The sequence below is a fragment of the Nannospalax galili genome, unplaced genomic scaffold (genome assembly GCF_000622305.1).
Source record: "Nannospalax galili isolate Female #2095 unplaced genomic scaffold, S.galili_v1.0 scaffold684, whole genome shotgun sequence".
NCBI lineage: Eukaryota > Metazoa > Chordata > Mammalia > Rodentia > Spalacidae > Nannospalax > Nannospalax galili.
Window position 1 is genome coordinate 403,572 of NW_008351729.1, and position 17,186 is coordinate 420,757.

The window sequence follows — 17,186 nt, forward strand, 5'->3', positions numbered from 1 at the left end:
AGGCTGGCCTTGAACTCACAGAGATCCACCTGCCTCTGCCTCCCAAGTGCTGGGATTAAAGGTGTGTGCCACCACACCCAGCTAAAAACCTGCTTTTTAAATGCTTTGAAAAAACAAGGTCTCACTGTCTTTTAGACCCTGCACTTTTAGATTAGACACACATGCTTAATGAAGTGGTGATTTCTCCCAAGGGATGACTGTCTTCTTGGATTTGGCCCAGTCTTGAATACAAGGTTTCATAACCGGTCCAATGAAGTGTGAAAAGAACTGGACCTTTGAGACATCTGCCCCAGCTGACTCCTACCTAACCTTTCTGAGATGTTGGATATTTAACCATGAAATAGTCAAATTGAGCCTGAATGAAAGCTAGAACAGAAAGTTTTACTTTTTCTTAACAGACTTCTGTGTGTAAGGGATTATTCTGCATACAAGGTCACCTTCTGCATAGGACTGTACATACAAGGTCACCTTCATAGGACTCTGCATACAAAGTCACCTTCTGCATAGGACTCTGTGCATACAAGGACTCCTTCTGCATACAAGGGCCCACTCCTCTGGATGTGATTTGTTTCTCCTCAACCCCCTCTAACTGGGGTCCTCAGAATCTGTGTCAGGTCCCTAACATTTGAGTAAAGCCACCATCCTGTTGAAGCAATTGTCTCTTGTTCCCAGATCGTCCACACCACAGGAAGTTTCATTAGGAACATGAAACTAGATTGCATAGATAGGAGTTTTTCCTTTCTAAGGACTAAGTGCCTGTGCCCCAGGTTTACAGATCATGAAATGAGTTGGCAGTTGCTAAGTGCTTAACACGGTGCCTGCCTCAGGGCAAGCTCATTTGTTTATAGGTTGTTACCCAGGGGGGAGGGAGCTGTGTCTCCTAGCAAGCCTCAGTCCCCCACCTATCTACCCTAAGCTTTCCATCTGGACAACCTCTCAAGAATAGGGTTGCTTCCCCCACCTGAGTTTCAGCTGGAGCCATAGGAGTAACTGCCGGACGGACGCTGGAGGGATTTGTTCACTGCTTCTGCACCTAGCGATTTCACGTAGGTGTCACCATGTGTTTGAAGACCAGAAACAATGCCTAGAAAATATCAGTCGGCAAGTAGATAGACCGGCAGCAAGCAGTGAGCAGACCATTTTCTTCACTCTTCACACATACTCTGTGCCTTCCTGCCAGACATGGTTTGGGGCAGCAGGTCGGAGTAAAGAACAAGACACATCTCTCTCTCACACACACTTGCAGTTCGTACTTTAGTGAGGCAGATGAATGGATGCCCACTAGGGCAGCTACAACTGGAGACTCAGGAGGGATATGCCCAAGGTATAAGGAAGATGGGGATCATCCAAAAACCAGAAGCAGCAACTTCTTTTAGATACCCATAATCCTAGAGCCTCTGGAACCTCCCAGATCCTGAACCCACACTGTAAGTAGATCCACATGCATGCTGAGAAGCATGTGGACTGAGTGTTGCTCTGGCTACTGGACAGCTATGCAACCTTTGGACAGTTTAATCACTCTGGGTCTCATACTTTACACATGTTAAGATGAAAAAAGAGAGAAGAGAAAGGACAGAGGGAAGGAGGGAGGAAAGGGGGCACCAATAATCCCCACTTTGTATATCATGTAGAAATACAACGGGCATTAGATGAATGAGGATGAAGCTTGCATGGAAATGCTTAACAGGCTGCGGTTATATGACAAGATGGGCAGCTCTGAGCTTAGCAACCTCCAGCTTCCTTCGGTGGGACCTGGAAAGGATACCCCTCATGAATTATTGCCAGGATTCGCAGCATACACGTCTATGTGCAATCAGGACTGGTAAACATGTTTTTCCTTGTATGGATTTCTGTGGCATTTCATAGAACTACTGTCCATCCAAGTGGCTATAATTGAGCCTGTGACCCAAGTAGATGGTGTTTGTTGACTTGCCACTGGTGAATATGAATTACCTGGCCATGACTAAGCACAGCTCCACACTGTTTGTTTCATATTCTCTTGGTATCGATTCAAGTGGCCTTGAATACTTCCCAGTTCTGTGGTCCCTGGAAGACATTATCTTGAACTTGAGAAGAAAGTTCCGAAATATGCCTGCCAGAAACTTTATTAATGATAAATACACTTGTCTAGAAACTGGCACACGCTGTGCTGTATGTCCTGTGTCCTTTATGAAACCTAAGCTGTACTCACCGTCAATGAAGAATTTCCATTTCCTAAGTGAGGAAATTCAGGTCCAAAGGAATTAAGCAAAAAGCCCAAATTCACACAGAACATCCTACCTATGCTGATGCAACGAAAGATGAGATATCAAGACCCTGGCTCCAGACCACCTGCCCTAGAGCCTCACCTAAATATTAACCAAGATCCTAGCTCCATACCCCTACCCCTAAATCCTAATCCTAACTATTAACCAAGACCCCAGCTCCAGACCCTCTACCCCTAAATCCTACTCCTAACCATTAACCAAGACCCCAGCTCCAGACCCTCTACCCCTAAATCCTAATCCTAACTATTAACCAAGACCCCAGCTCCAGACCCTCTACCCCAAAATCCTAATCCTAACTATTAACGAAGACCCCAGCTCCAGACCCTCTACCCCTAAATCCTAATCCTAACTATTAACCAAGACCCCAGCTCCAGACCCTCTACCCCTAAATCCTAATCCTAACTATTAACCAAGACCCCAGCTCCAGACCCTCTACCCCTAAATCCTAATCCTAACCATTAACCAAGACCCCAGCTCCAGACCCTTACTCCTAAATCCTACTCCTAACCATTAACCAAGACCCTAGGTCCGTATCACTTGCCCTAGCGTCTCATCCCTAACCATTAACCAAGACCCCAGCTCTGTATCGCTTACCCTAGAGCCCCATCCCTAACCATTAACCAAGACTTTAGCTCCAGGCCCCCACCCCTAAATCCTACTCCTAACCATTAACCTAGACCCCAGCTCCAGAGCACCTTCCCTAGAGTCCTATTCCTCACCCTTCACCAAGATCCCAGCTCTAAACCACCTGTCCTGAGGGCCTGTTCTTTTATTTTTTTTTAATTTATTTTTATTTTATGTGTGTGTGTGTGTGTGTGTGTGTGTGTGTGTGTATTGGCTGCAGGTAGGTAAGTGCACCCATGTCGTGCAATGCTCATGGAGGACAGAAGGGGCTGCCAGATCCCTTGGAACTGGAACTATGGTCAGTTAGCTGCTGTGTGGGTGCTGGGATTTGAACCCGGGTCTTCTGCAAGAACAGTCAGTGTTCTTAACCGCTGAGCCATCTCTCCAGCCCGAGGGCCCTGTTCTTAACCATTCAGTTACTCTGCCTCACTTCAAGCCAGAGAAGGTCATTAACTCAGTTTTCTCATTTGGAAGGCGAGAGCTTGGGACGATAATGAAGCGTCTCAATCCCCAGCTCGAGGTTCAATGAGTCCAATGCAATGAGGTTGTGAAAACCCGTAATGCACTGACTCCGTGTTCACAGACCACACAGTCCTGAAGCTCATGTTTAGTCGATGATGAAGCGGCCTGCGTGCTCCCAGCCATCAAGCTCCATTACCCTGGGCTAGCCAATATGAAGTGAGGAGCCTCAGATCTGCACTCAGTATATAAACAGAACCCATAAAATGGTTTTAGAATCCATATATATACACAATGTGTTTTGATCATTCACCCCCGCTCAGTATATAAACAGAACCCATAAAATAGCTAAAAAGATAACAATTTTATGAATGGTTTTAGAATCCATATATATACACAATGTGTTTTGATCATTCACCCCCACTCCTCCTCCTAACTGCTCCCAGATCTACTCCCCAACCCTCACCCCTCACCTCTATTTTTTTAATAGCCCACCCATTCCAGTTTGTGCTGCCTATACACTCATGTGGGGCCATACACTGGGGCATGATCCACTTACCTAGGGCGACATCCTTAAAGAAAATGAACTCTCTGTTGTATGGCAGTTTACTCTGAATTTAAACGCTCCCTCCAGGAGGGAGAGGGAGGCTCAGGAGGCTCAGGGGGTGACTAAATGATCATGTATCTGGGAAAGTGGAAACTTGGAAGATCCTCCAAAGCATTTCCCGGCTTTATAAAAGGCTTGAACGATGGCTGGGGGAGGAGACTGAGCAGCGGAGCTACAGAGAGGAGGGATCTCTTCGACCTCTTGAGCTTCCTGTAAGTTGTGCAGAGGGCTCCAGGGATATAGGTTTTGTTACTGTACAAAGAATTTCTTTGATTAGGACTGAGAGATGCACTAATCTATGGGTATAGAGATATGAATTTTGAAGACAGTTTGATGCTATGTCCATTTAGCAAAATAATAGTAGTAAGTTCACCCCTAGGGCCTATGAGCTCCTCAGCCATGGGTTATTGGCCAGATTAACAGTGCCAGGCGTGTTTCCTCATATGGAGTGGACCTTTGAAGCCAATCAGAAAGTGACTGCTTACCCACATACGTTGATGCCACTATTGTACTCATGGGCGTATCATTCCACACCACTTGTTGCTGTAAATCACAGGGTTCACAGTAGAATAAAACTTTCGGATTCTCCCTGCCTGGAAGCCTGCATAGACCCTTCTGGTGCTATGAAAACCAGCCAGTAGGGAGGGAGATGCCTAGTCAGTACCATATCTTGTGACCTAAGTATGTAGTATCTTCCACAATAGGGTTGTACCATCAAGGTCTGGTGGGCCAACAAGAGCAATGGCGGCATCCTGTATTCTTTGGGGGTCTCCAGGACACCCCTGACCAACAACATGAGGAGAGGTATCCCACACCTGGAACTGGGCTTTTTATTTGGCAACCTATGGCTTCTGGGAGGAGTGTTATACCCTGTGTAGGGTAACTCCAGTTAAACTCAGATAGATGCTAGATGATAGATAGATGATAGATAGATAGATGATGATGATAGATAGATGACAGATAGATGATAGATGATAGATAAATATAGATAGATAGATAGATAGATAGATAGATAGATAGATAGATAGATAGATTAGATGATAGATGATAGATAGATGACAGGTAGATGATAGGTAGATGATGGATAGGTGATAGCTGAAACTTATTAAGTAGGTTTCCGTATGGGCTTTTCCAATACCCTTAGTGTTAGTTCTCCCTCTGCCATCCCTTCCCCCACCTCCCTTCCTGTCCCTCTCCTACTTAAATCTCCCTCCCCATTATCCCCTTTCCCCTTCATATCACCTGTAGTCTACCATTCCCCCTCCCTTAACAGAAAATTATTTTTAACATGAAAATTTAAACACATGTCACTAAGAAGTCTCAAATACTATTCCGAGCAATTTGTTTCCAAAGATTTCACAAGTGACACCCTTGTACACGTGCCACTTGCTTGGACTTAGGTCCATTTCCTGGGTCACCAAGCACTCAGTTGTGAAGGCCTTAGTGATAAGAACTGTAGACGGTCTGACACCTGAGTGTCCTCTTGAAGTGTTCCTAAGAGAAATAACCACAGAGCCATTGCAGGACGCATGGATGGTGGCTAGCCTTGGGGTGTGCGTAGGACAAACTGCGTTAATCAGTACTGTACCAGGGTTGAGGGAAGCCTTTGAAATGTGATGTTTGCGTGACTACTTGCACCTGGTTATTGTCTGGGTTACTGTCTGCATGGCTGTTTGATGATGTTACCAGGAGCAATCCTACCAACTGTGAAGGCTGTGGGCAAGATGCCCTGTGTGCCAGCCCAAGACCAACTGCAAGCTCTGACTTATTTATAAACCGCAGGACAGGCCTCAAGCATGCTCGGCCACCCTGGCTGAGGCTGGGGTGGGGGAGATTATTGTGGGAGCACAGGAAGTCCTTGGGGGCCAACCAGGTTTCCAGTGTGAGCCACTTCTTCCAGCCAGAGGTGGCTGTGAATAGAGTGTGTTGTGCCCCAGATCCCTGTAAGGGCTTGCTCTCCAGACACACAGATTGACCTTCCTGATCATGTTTACAAAATTGATTTTTCCATATGGAGATTATTAGTCAATAAGTATTGCCACACGCCAATTGCCTGTCCGCAGTGTGGTAGTTACAAGCATAGATTGAAGAATCAAAAGAAAGAATCTTTGTCCCCATGGAGATGGCTTTCCCACAAGGGAGGCAGAGAAATGGAGGTGATTCATGTGGGGAAGACCACTTTAGCTGGAGGGATCCGAGAGACCTTCCCTGAGAAAGCGACACTGGACTGGAGATTTGATGGACGAAGAGCAGCTCAGCAGACACTTGGAGGAAATGGGAAGACACAAAGAGAACAGCAGGTGCAAAGGCCCGGGGTGTAGAACCCGCCAGAACATTAGAAGAGTATGCTAACAGCAAAGCGAGCAGCTGTTTTAAGCCCGAGAAACATCAGCTCCTACATGAGTGAACTGTTTTCCCTACACTTAAGAGACTTCTCCCTGACAGAAGACAGAACACCAGACTCTTCGGGAGGTCAGATCCCTTGTGTCCGCAGACAATCACAAGTTACATCAAATGAACTTTTCCCCAAGGACGGCCGTTTTGCCACGATTACCTGAAGTTGGCGCTGCATTAGGAAACTATGTTTTTGGTAGATGAATTTAAATGAATGCATGACAACAGCTTCTTAAAAAAAACACACACACACAAGCAAAACTAAAATTGCATCTGCTGTGGTTCTTTTTGTAAATAATAGGTTCATTGAGATGTAATTCATGTACTGTTCAACTATCATATGAATTACATGCAATTTATAGTGTATCATCCAATGATTATATACCACCATAACTAACTTGAGAATATTTTCATCAGCCAGAATAGGAACTTTGTACATCAGGACCCGTTAGGAGTTAATTCCCATCTCCCCTTGGCCTGGCCCTCCCTAGCCCTAGGCAACTGCTAATTGATCGTCCCATAAAGTGCATTCCATATGATGTCATTTGTTGTCTTTTCTGCCTGGCTTCGGTTACTTAGCATCGTGTTTTCAAAGCTCATCTGTGGTGTTTGCATGGGCATTTTCTTAGGTCAGAACAGTATTCACTGCACTAATACATTACACTTTATTCATGGTCAGTGGACACTTGAATTGTTTCAATTTTTGGCTAAAAAGAGCTCATGAAACTTACAAAAAGATTACATGAACTCATAAGAAAGAAGACACAAGAGATTCCTCCCCAGGATCCCCTCTCCAAGGTCATAGAAGCAGTGAACTATCACCAAGGGAGCGGAGACTCCAGGGGAACTGCCTGCGAGTCCCGGGTGCAGCCTTCGTAAGTCATCGCCCAGGCTGTGCAGCGCTGGGCTGCCCGGGTCACTTCGCCAAACTGGACTTGGGTGCATTTGTTTCTTTGTTCATAGGAAAAGTCACACAATGTAACAGTCTATGTCTGTGTGAGCAGTTGGTTCTTCTCTCCGCGTTCTATTTTAAGAGTCTCATGTGGCAAGACTGGAGAGATGGCTCAGTGGTTAAGAACACTGGTTGTTCTTGCAGAAGACCCAGGTTCGAATCTCAGCACCCACATGGCAGCTAACAACTGTCTGTAACTCCAGTCCCAGGGGATCTGACAGCCTCTTCTGACCTCTGTGGGTGTTGCACGTCACAGGTGCACTTACCTACGTGCAGGCAATACACGCATGTATATATATAAAAAAAAGTCTCATGTGGCATTTAAAAGAGTGTGTTCCAGCCAGTTGAGGCCTCAGAAAGTGGATTTGCATTTGTACAGGTACCTAAGTATGCGTTTCACTGTGCCTGGCCTCGGACTCTACTCATCTAGTCTTTATGATTGCAGCTTTTGATACTCGTGCTTAGAGTAGTTATAAATCTGTTTTGCAGATTTTGTGTTGTGTGCCCAAGGCCTTTGCAGAGGGTAATACACATTATTTTAATATAAGTTACTTTCATTTCAACTTTATAATCAAGTTATGTCATTAAATTGTTTTCTCAAATTTGAGGCACATGTAAATTGTAGTAACTATAAGTTTCACTTTGAAACAGTGAAATAACATGAAATATTCTAACATGTTAATTTGTTTTTATATATTTTATGTAATATATCACTCTATAATTTGTTGAATGCTGTATTGTAAGATATTACAATACTATTACAATTGCATACATCGCCACATTATAAGTTACGTATCAATGTCATAGGTTGCATATAAAAAAAGAGGCTCATTTGATTAGTCATGAAGTTAGAAGATTGTGGCATCCTATTAACAATTCACATGACTCATTTTCTACAAGCAAACCCTTTCAATATTGAGGTTTTGTTTTTGGGGTTCATTAGCTACAAGGTTCTTCTGATAAATTATACCACTGGGGGCACACTTTGTAAACCAAATTTTTACAGATTATAGCCATCAGCATCACCGATATTCTGTTAGGTGTTTCTTTCTCTACCCCATAGTAATGTTCATTTCTTAATTTATTTGATGGCCTATAACTGCACTGGCTAAAGAACTTCTTGAAAAATAATGCTGAACAGCCAAAGAAAAGCTGAACCACCAAGCTCTCCAAGAATCACATCTAAATCAGAACCCAGCCCTGTAGTTCCTTTAGCCCACTGTTAACAAAAAATATAGTGAGCTGTGGGAAATATTGTGAGATGCAGATGGGCTGATGCCCGAGGAGTGAGTCAGGTCTTCTTGAATCACTTAATTTAAGATGTTGTCGGTCTTTGGCCTTTGTTGATTCTCTGACCTGGTTACCATGACTTGCCTGATACTACAGGAACTTCTTGAGGAGGTTTCAACAACTGATTTACACCTTAAAGGATTTTACGTTGAGCATCCATTCCTAGTCATTCTAAATTTGTTTGATAGATATAACTGTCCTCTTGTGTACAGCACAGGTGGATCAGACTTAAGTTGTAATGGAGTTCTTAGGTATTCTACTGAAAGTAAGTACTGGCTGCAGGCTTGTGTCAGGCTGTAACAAGCACCTTGTGGGTCTAATACCCATGCCTCCACAGTTACAGTGTGTGTTACATGTTTCCGTCCCCACTTTATAGATGAAGAGAGGCACACAGCAAATAGGGAACCCCATGAAGGTCACAAAGCTATGACGCTGCTCTGGCGTAGGCATCTGGGCTCTTGTCTTGCTGCCTTCAGCCTCTTCATTTATCATCTTGGAATTTCTGTTTCTTAATCTTAAAAGAGGAAAAAAAAGCAGATTAAATTTAGAGTGTGAATAATGTGTGTGCTAATGAACTGTGCTCATCCCCAGGGTGCCCTCTAGTTCTAAGTTTCTGGTTCAAATTCAGTAGTCTCAAAACAAAACAACCCAACAAAACAAACAAAACCAGAAACTCATTTAAAGCCAATCCCAGCACTTGGGTAGTTGGAGCAGGAGGACGGACAGCTGCTGGCCAGCTTGGGCTACATTAAAAAGACCTTGGCTCAAAGGAAGAGGAGAAATGGGAAAGAAAAGACACAAGATAGCCTACAAATGAAAGAATTCAGAAACAGCCTACTTGTTCTCTCATGGCCGGAGTGTCAATTTCAGTGGGAAGAAATGCCTCTAATGATCATTGCACAGGACTGGAGGACAGGATCAGCACTGCTGGCTGCCGACTCAGAGAACCAGAGTTCAGTTTCCAGCATTTACACTGGGAAGACATGTATACACATAAAATAAAAATAATAAATAAAAAAAATATTTTTAAATTATGTAGAGAATCATTGTATGTGAGGTTGATGGTTCATTCAGCCTTAGCTTGGTGAATACCAGAGCCAATGTGATAGATCCAAGTATTTGCACTGGAGGTGAGAACACTCTGTAGACAGAGAGGCAATGATTTTTTAAAAATATTTTACTTATTATTTTTAATTTTATGTGTATGAGTGTATTGCCTGCATGTATGTGAGTGCACTCGTATCGTGCAATGCTGTGGAGGTCAGAAGAGGGCTTTGGATTCCCCTGGAACTGGAGTTAAGGACTGTTTGCAGCCACCATGTGGGTGCTGGGAATCGAACCGGGGTCCTCTGCAAGAGCAGTCAGTGCTCTTAACCACTGAGCCATCTCTCCAGCCCTGCAATGATTTTTTTAAAAAAAAAAATTTTTTATTATTATTATAAGCCAGGCACGGTGGCGCACACCTTTAATCCCAGCACTTGGGAGGCAGAGGCAGGCGGATCTTTCTGAGTTCAAGGCCAGCCTGGTCTACATAGTGAGTTCTAGGACAGCTGGGGCTACAAGGAGACCCTGTATCAAAAGAAAGACAAAAAAAAATTTTATTGAGTTTTTGTTCATTTCATATAATAGATCTTAATCAAATTTAGGCTTCCCGCCCCCATCTGCACCCTTCCATACCCCCACTGGATTTCATGCATTCTGTCATGTATGTTAAGTCCTACCCAGTCAAGCATTCGTACACAGATGTCCCTTGGTACAAGTTCATCCACTGGAGTCTTGTCAGCCTATCTAGACTCACTCCCTTAAAGAATATCTACTGTCCCTTGCCCAGTTGTCAATCGTTCTTTGGCTAGGGCGGGAGCCTGCTGCCCATTTCCCTCATTCTAGCTGAGTTTTTGTGTCATTGAGTCAACATGGGTCTTGTGCATGTAGTCACCATTGTTGCAAGTTCCTATGAGCAAGTTCCCAATGGCCCAAAAGCCTCTGTTTCCTTGTGTTCCGGCACCAAGCCTGGCTCTTCCACGCTCCGTTCTTCCACAGCGGTTCCTGAGCCATGGGTGGGTGAAGTTTAACATGGGAGCCCCATCCAGGGACACGCACGCTGCAGTCTCTTGTTCTTGTGGTCTTCCGTGTGCATCACACTTTGTCGTATGAGGAAGCTTCACTGGTGAGCGTTGAGGGATGTGTTAGTTTTCACTCTGCGCTGTGTTCCACCATGTTCCGTGAGCCTTAGGTGTAGAGGTTCCACTGTAGATGTGCCACTTAGGGCTGGGCATCTCTCAGACCTACATTCTCTGCATGTGAGCAGTTGTGGAACTCTGTAATAGCCTCCATCTGTTGCAAAAAAGAAAGAAGTTTCTTTGATGAGTGGTGATTTGTATACTTGTCTGTAAATAAAAGGACCCATATTTAGCATACAGTAAGAAATTTCATTTGTTTACAGAGATGACACAGTTGAGTTTTCTTTACGATCTATGACCTTTTCAGCTGTGTATATTTGGCTATATTTACAGTGCCACCCATGAGGTCCCTCCTGTCAAGAGAGCTTTAAGTCCAATTAGGTAGCTGTCAATTACCCACTAGATAAAGGTGCCACTACTGCACCAGTAGAGAGAGTTTGCTGTGCCAGTGCAATCTTTTTTTTTTTTTTTAATCTAAGTACTTAGCAATGGATTTGTTTGAAGGTAAAAGGGCTGTTGGCATTCTTCTGTCTGAGCTGGCTGTTCGTCTGGGCTTTGATGACTGTGACTCTATTATTTCTAAGGCTTCTTTGGCCTGATCATAATCTTGATTCTTCTAGGGCAGGACAGGCCTATTTCCAGTGAAACTTCACCGTTTGCTTTCCAGACACCTCTTGCAGTGGCTAATCTCGGTTGTCAACTTTGCTGGATCTGGAATGAACCAAAATGAAAGGTGCTGGGCATGTCTAGAAGATCCACCCTAAATGTGGGCAGCTGACAAGGGACGTGGAAAAAGCAGACTTTGCCTTGGCCTGCTGGCCTTCACTCTTGATGACCAGCAGCTCTCCAGGAACCCTCCAGGCCTTTATCCCCAGATTGGGACTGCTGAGACATCCAGCTTTGTGGACTGAGCAACTACCAGATTCCCAGCCTCTCCAGAGTGGTGCAGCTGTTGTTGGACTACCTGGACCATCTCCTGTAAGCCAATCTGATAAATCTCCCTATATATTAGGTCTCAGCTCTGTTCCTCTAAGAACTCTGACTAATCTGACTGACACAGGCTGTGGGAGCAGGAATGGTTTTAGAGACACAGACTGGGAAGGATGTATTTCTCTAGTGGGTTTAGTAGTACCTGGAGCCTGCTCTCCAACCTGAGGAAACTTACAGTTGTGAAAGGGATGTGTGAGGTGTAGATGGTGTCTGGGTGGAGCTGCATCTCAGGCCTCCTTCACCCCTCACTGTCTCCCTCCTCCCCTTGCATTCCAGCCATTTTTGTATGCTCTCAAAGTATTTTAAAATACTAATCAAAATGTATACTGTTATCTATAGGAGGCCAGAAAGCAGAAAAGATCTAAAAGACTGAGTGTTTCTTGGTTCAGGGATCTGCTTTTGAGAATTCTCAGGGCCTGTGCAAATCCTGCTTCCTGCGAACAAAGCCCTGGGGTCTCCTTTCTGTTCAGAGAGCCCACTACACGCTTTTACAGACTCCCCTGGCAGCCTGGAGACCACTGGAAGTCCATAGTGTGGGCTCCTTGAAAGCACTTATTAAGGTAATGGATTTGATACCCTTGGTTCACCATACTTTAGAGACTCCATATATAAAACCTTTGAACATTTCTGGAAAAATAAGGATAATAATGATGTTGACTTACTGTTTCTAGCATCTCTGGATAAAGTCATAGGAAAATAATAAGCTCAAGTAACCAGCTCCCGATTAGCATAAACAATCCAAAGCTTTCTAAGTGTGCCTTGGAAGGAAACCTCTCCAGCTCCCATACAGCTCCAGTTGCTGAAAATCACCTAAGCCCTCATTACACAAATGGCTGATTTATGAGGCAAATTTAATTCCTAGTCTTCAAGGGTGACAGAAGTAAGTGGGAGCACTGATAGGGAAAGAGAGGGATTCTGTGACCTGGGATGGAGGTGTGTGGGAGGGCTCTAATGAGGCTGAGGACTTGGAACCCTCAGGTTCTGATGGGTTTATTTCATTCACATGAGGAAGTCATCTCCCCACCCTTAGCAGAGGTCCCATCCCAACCCCCACCCTTACAGTAATGATCTCTCCCCTGCCTTGTCTAAAGACCTTTCCTGAAGAAGATGCCAGGCAAGACATGCTGATGTCCCTCAGTGTTGTACCTCATCCACTGGACCCCAAAAAGACCACCGAGGACCCAACACACCAAAATGCAAAAGCAAAGGTTTATGGTTTATTCCGGCTTAAGCTCGGGCTCTCAGACCTCACCAACTCAACGGATCCATGCTGAGAGCCCAGAGTAAGGGCTCTAAAACCTTTATAGGTTTTAGACAAAGACAGGAGGGATACCGAAGATACATTTTGATTGGTTCAAGGAGCCCGTGCTGGTTGGTTCAAGGAGTCCGTGTGCGCCAACATAATTTTAAACTGATTGGATGTATAAGATGCAGTCCTGGAAGTTTCTTATTGGTAGGTGCTATTCTCAGGGCTGTGGAATGTGCTGTTATCTGTGGGGCCAGGAGTCTCCGTCTTTTACCTTATAGGGCAGAGTCTCCGTTTTTTACCTTATAGGGCAGTTTTCATGCCTGGGCTTGCTTAATCTTATAGTTTCCTGGAAGCAGGGGAGGGGGGGGAATAGCAGGCGGGGGTCAGGGCATGCCAGGGCATGTCTAGGCATGTCTAAAGCAGCAGCCAAGCATTTTACAGAAGCTAAAAGAGCAATTAATGGGGTTCTGGAGGGATTGGGGGTAGCGGGTGAATGAAGAGGGTCTCAGGGTCCTACATCAGCACCCACCAATTGTTGCCACTAAACCTATAACCAGACTCAAAGGTAAGCAGGCCCCTAAAGGTGAGATAGAAAGTGTGGTCCATGAGGGGGTGCGCTACACCACCAAAGAACTTGATGAGTTTGCTAATTCATTCAAACAGAAGTCTGGGGAAAATGTGTGGGAATGGATTTTAAGGGTATGTGATAATGGTGGAAGGAACATAAAATTGAATCAGGCTGAGTTTATTGATAATGGGCCTGCTGAGCAGGGACTCTAGCTTTAATATGGAAGTTTGCACAGTTAAGAAAGGCACCCAAAGTTTATTTGATTGATTGGGTGAAGTATTTGCCAAAAGATGGCCTCCTGAGAAAGAGCTAGAGATGTCTGATATCTGTTGGCTTAGTGAAGGAATTTTAAGGCTTAGGGAAACTGGATTTCTCCAGTGGATTCGCTGTGTAAAAGCTAGTGCTCCACAATGGGAGGGCCCAGAGGACACGGCCTCCACTAAGACTGTAAGATTCAAAGCGATGAGAGGGGCACCAGCACATCAGAAAAACCTCATTGCTCTCTTTTCCTTGAGCCACACCTTGGGGTTGTGATGGAATCAAATATAAGCCCCCCTGATCAAAGTGGATTCAAACCAAGTCCCCCAGGCAAAAGAAAGTACAAGGAAGTAAAATGAAAAATAAAACTGCTGAGAAAGAACTAACCTTTTCATGCTCCTTATCACCCAAAACTTCCCCCTCCCACTGCTGCCGGTTTTGGTTTGTGGTTTTTGCCTTTAAAAGTAGCCTGTAAGCTGAGCTCGGCGCGGCTGCTCTCTCTCTCCGAGTGAGGCAGGAGCCCATCTGCGCAAATGATTAAATCCTCTTGCTTGTTGCATCTCCTGGTCTTGGGACTGAGTCATTGGGGTGCGACCTTCCGTGGACGTTGGGTACCCCAGACCGGGGGCCCAACATTTGGGGGCTCATCCTGGGATTTGGTCGCCCCCAGACCCATTTCCTCAGATCAGCAGGAGGTAAGGACAGATGTCTTGTGGTTTGTCTTGGTCTTATTGTCTGTCAGTCATTTCCTGTTCTGGGAACATTCCGTCTGAACATTTCCATTGGACTGGCCTGTGGTCATGTCTGTGGGGCATTCTCTTGATTGTTGAGTGATATGAGAGGGCCCAGCCCACTGTGGGCAGTGCCACCCCTGGGCGGGTGGTCCTGTATTGTATAAGATAGCAGGTTGAGCAGGGGCCAGGGGAGCAAGTCAGTAAGTATTGTTCCTCCATGGCCTGTGCTTCAGCTCCTGCCTCCAGGTTCCTGCACTGGGTTCCTACCTTGGGTTCTTTCAGTGATGAACTGTGACCTGGGAGATGTAAGCCAGATACATCTTTCCTCCCCATGTTGGTATTGGTCAGAGTGTTTTGTCACAGCAATTGAAGGCAAAGTAGAACAATATGTATAAACAGAAAAGCTCTAGAACAAATGACAGAATGGCTACATCGGATTGTAGCAATAGGGGATCCTGTCCAGTGAACCAGTTTCCAGACTTGAGTCAGTTTACAGACCCAGAACCCCTTGAATGAAGGGAAGGCCAGGTTTCCTTGAGGAAGGAACTTGTCACAACACTGAAATGTTACACTGTTAACCTTTCTCCTATCCTTTCTGAGAGGGACCTGCAGCCTTTTACTAGGGTAGCTATATATGGGGGAAAGGAAATAATCAGACTTTCCAAGGCCTCTTTGATACTGGTTCTGAGTTGACACTCCAGTTAAAGTAGGGGCTATGATGATCAGGTGATAAGTGGCGTTTTGGTTGAAGTCTGACTAACAGTGGGTCCTATGAGTCCCCAAACTCATCCTGTGGTTATTTCCCCAAGTACAGAATGTATAACTGTGATAGATATACTTAGAAGTTGGCAGAATCCCCACATTGGTTTCCTGACCTGTGGAGTGAGGGCTATTATGATTGGAGGCCAAATGGAAGCCACTGGAGTTGCCTCTACCAGGGAAAATAGTGAACCAAAACAGTATCACCTCCCTGGAGGGATTGCAGAAATTAGTGCCACCATCAAGGATTTGAAAGGAGCAGCAGGAGTGATGGTTCCCGCCCTTTAACACTCCTAATTGGACAGTTACAGAGACAATCCTGCACTCAGGAAGCATGGGCAGGTGGATCTCGGTTTTCAGCAAGGCCAGCTTAGTCTACATAAGAGTTCCAGGCCAGTTGGGGCTATGGGAAGACCCTGCCTCAAAACAGCAAAAGTAAGACAAAACAGAAAGGCAGATGGATCGTGGAGAAGTAGGCAGTCATAAACCGAATCGTGTAGGGACTCCCATTGCAGCTGCTGGACCAGATGAGGGTCCCTCACCTGAGCAGGTCAGTTCATCTCCTGGTACCAACTTCTATACTAATTACTTTTCTCTTGCTGTGATAAAACTCGGTAACTAAGGCAACTTACAGAAGGAAGAGTTTATTGGGCTTTTGGTTCCAGAGGGATGAATCCATCATGGCAGGGGAGACAGCTGGGACAGAAGGCTGAGTGCTCACACCTTCAATAGCAACCAGGAAGCAGAGGGGCAGCAAACAGGAAGTGAGGTAAGGCTGTGAACTCTCAAAGCCTGCCCCCAGTGTCCTGCTTCCTCCAGTAAGGCCACACTCCATGTCCTAGGGATTCCATAACTGCTCCAAACAGCGCCACCAACTGGGGACTGTATACCAAGTGTTCAAAGACTTGAGCCTGTGGGGAAGACGTCTTCTTCAAACCCCCACACCACTCTTTCTCTCCTGGGAATGAGTAACTTTCTGTTTTTATTGCAACTGTTCAATAATTGATGATCTCATATTCCAAACCACAGGAAATGGAGTCCAAGAAGAGAATTTGTACAGTTTCCAGGTGCAAAAGAAACCTTGGAGATATTTTTCGGTTCGATAATGTGGAGGCTCTGTAGAATACTTTATGTGCTATTGGGACAATGAGGTATTGTAAATTTAAAGTCTTCTTGAAGGCCCTGCAGTTGTGAGAGACAGCTCCACACTTCCCCAGCAGTACTTTGTGAACTGTCGCCAGAAACCCAGAAACCATCCTAGACCTTTATTTCTGTTCTTCCCATGTGTGAGTCATGCTGTTTCTGCATCCTCAAATAATTCCATTTACTTATTTTATTGATTCATTTATTGTGTGTGTATGTGAAGAGGTGGTGTGTGTGTGTGTGTGTGTGTGTGTGTGTGTGTGCATATGTGTCTATGTGGAGGCCAGAGTTCAACGTCAGGTGTCTTTCCACAGAAGCCATCTGTCATATTTCTTGAGACTGGGTTTCTCATTGAACCTGGAGATCACTGACTCAGCTAGACAGGCTTGCCAGCAAGGCCCAGGATCCTCCTGTCCCTACCACCCCAGCCCTTGGAGTCTAAGCACCGACTGCTTTTATGTGGCTTCTGGGGCTTGGACTCAGGTCTTCATGCTTATAAGGAAAGCACTTTACCAACTGAGCTGTGATACTACTTTTTTCATAATTTTTAACATCAGCTATTAAATCTGCCTTCTTCTTAGCCTTTCTTCCCGGCCATCCTCCAACACTTTCTGAGAGTGACCATTTTTGAAATTCAAATTCAGTCATGTTATCCTTCTGTTCTGAAGGTTTCCTCCAGTCTCCAGTGCTTCCTGAGTAGATTTCATGTGGA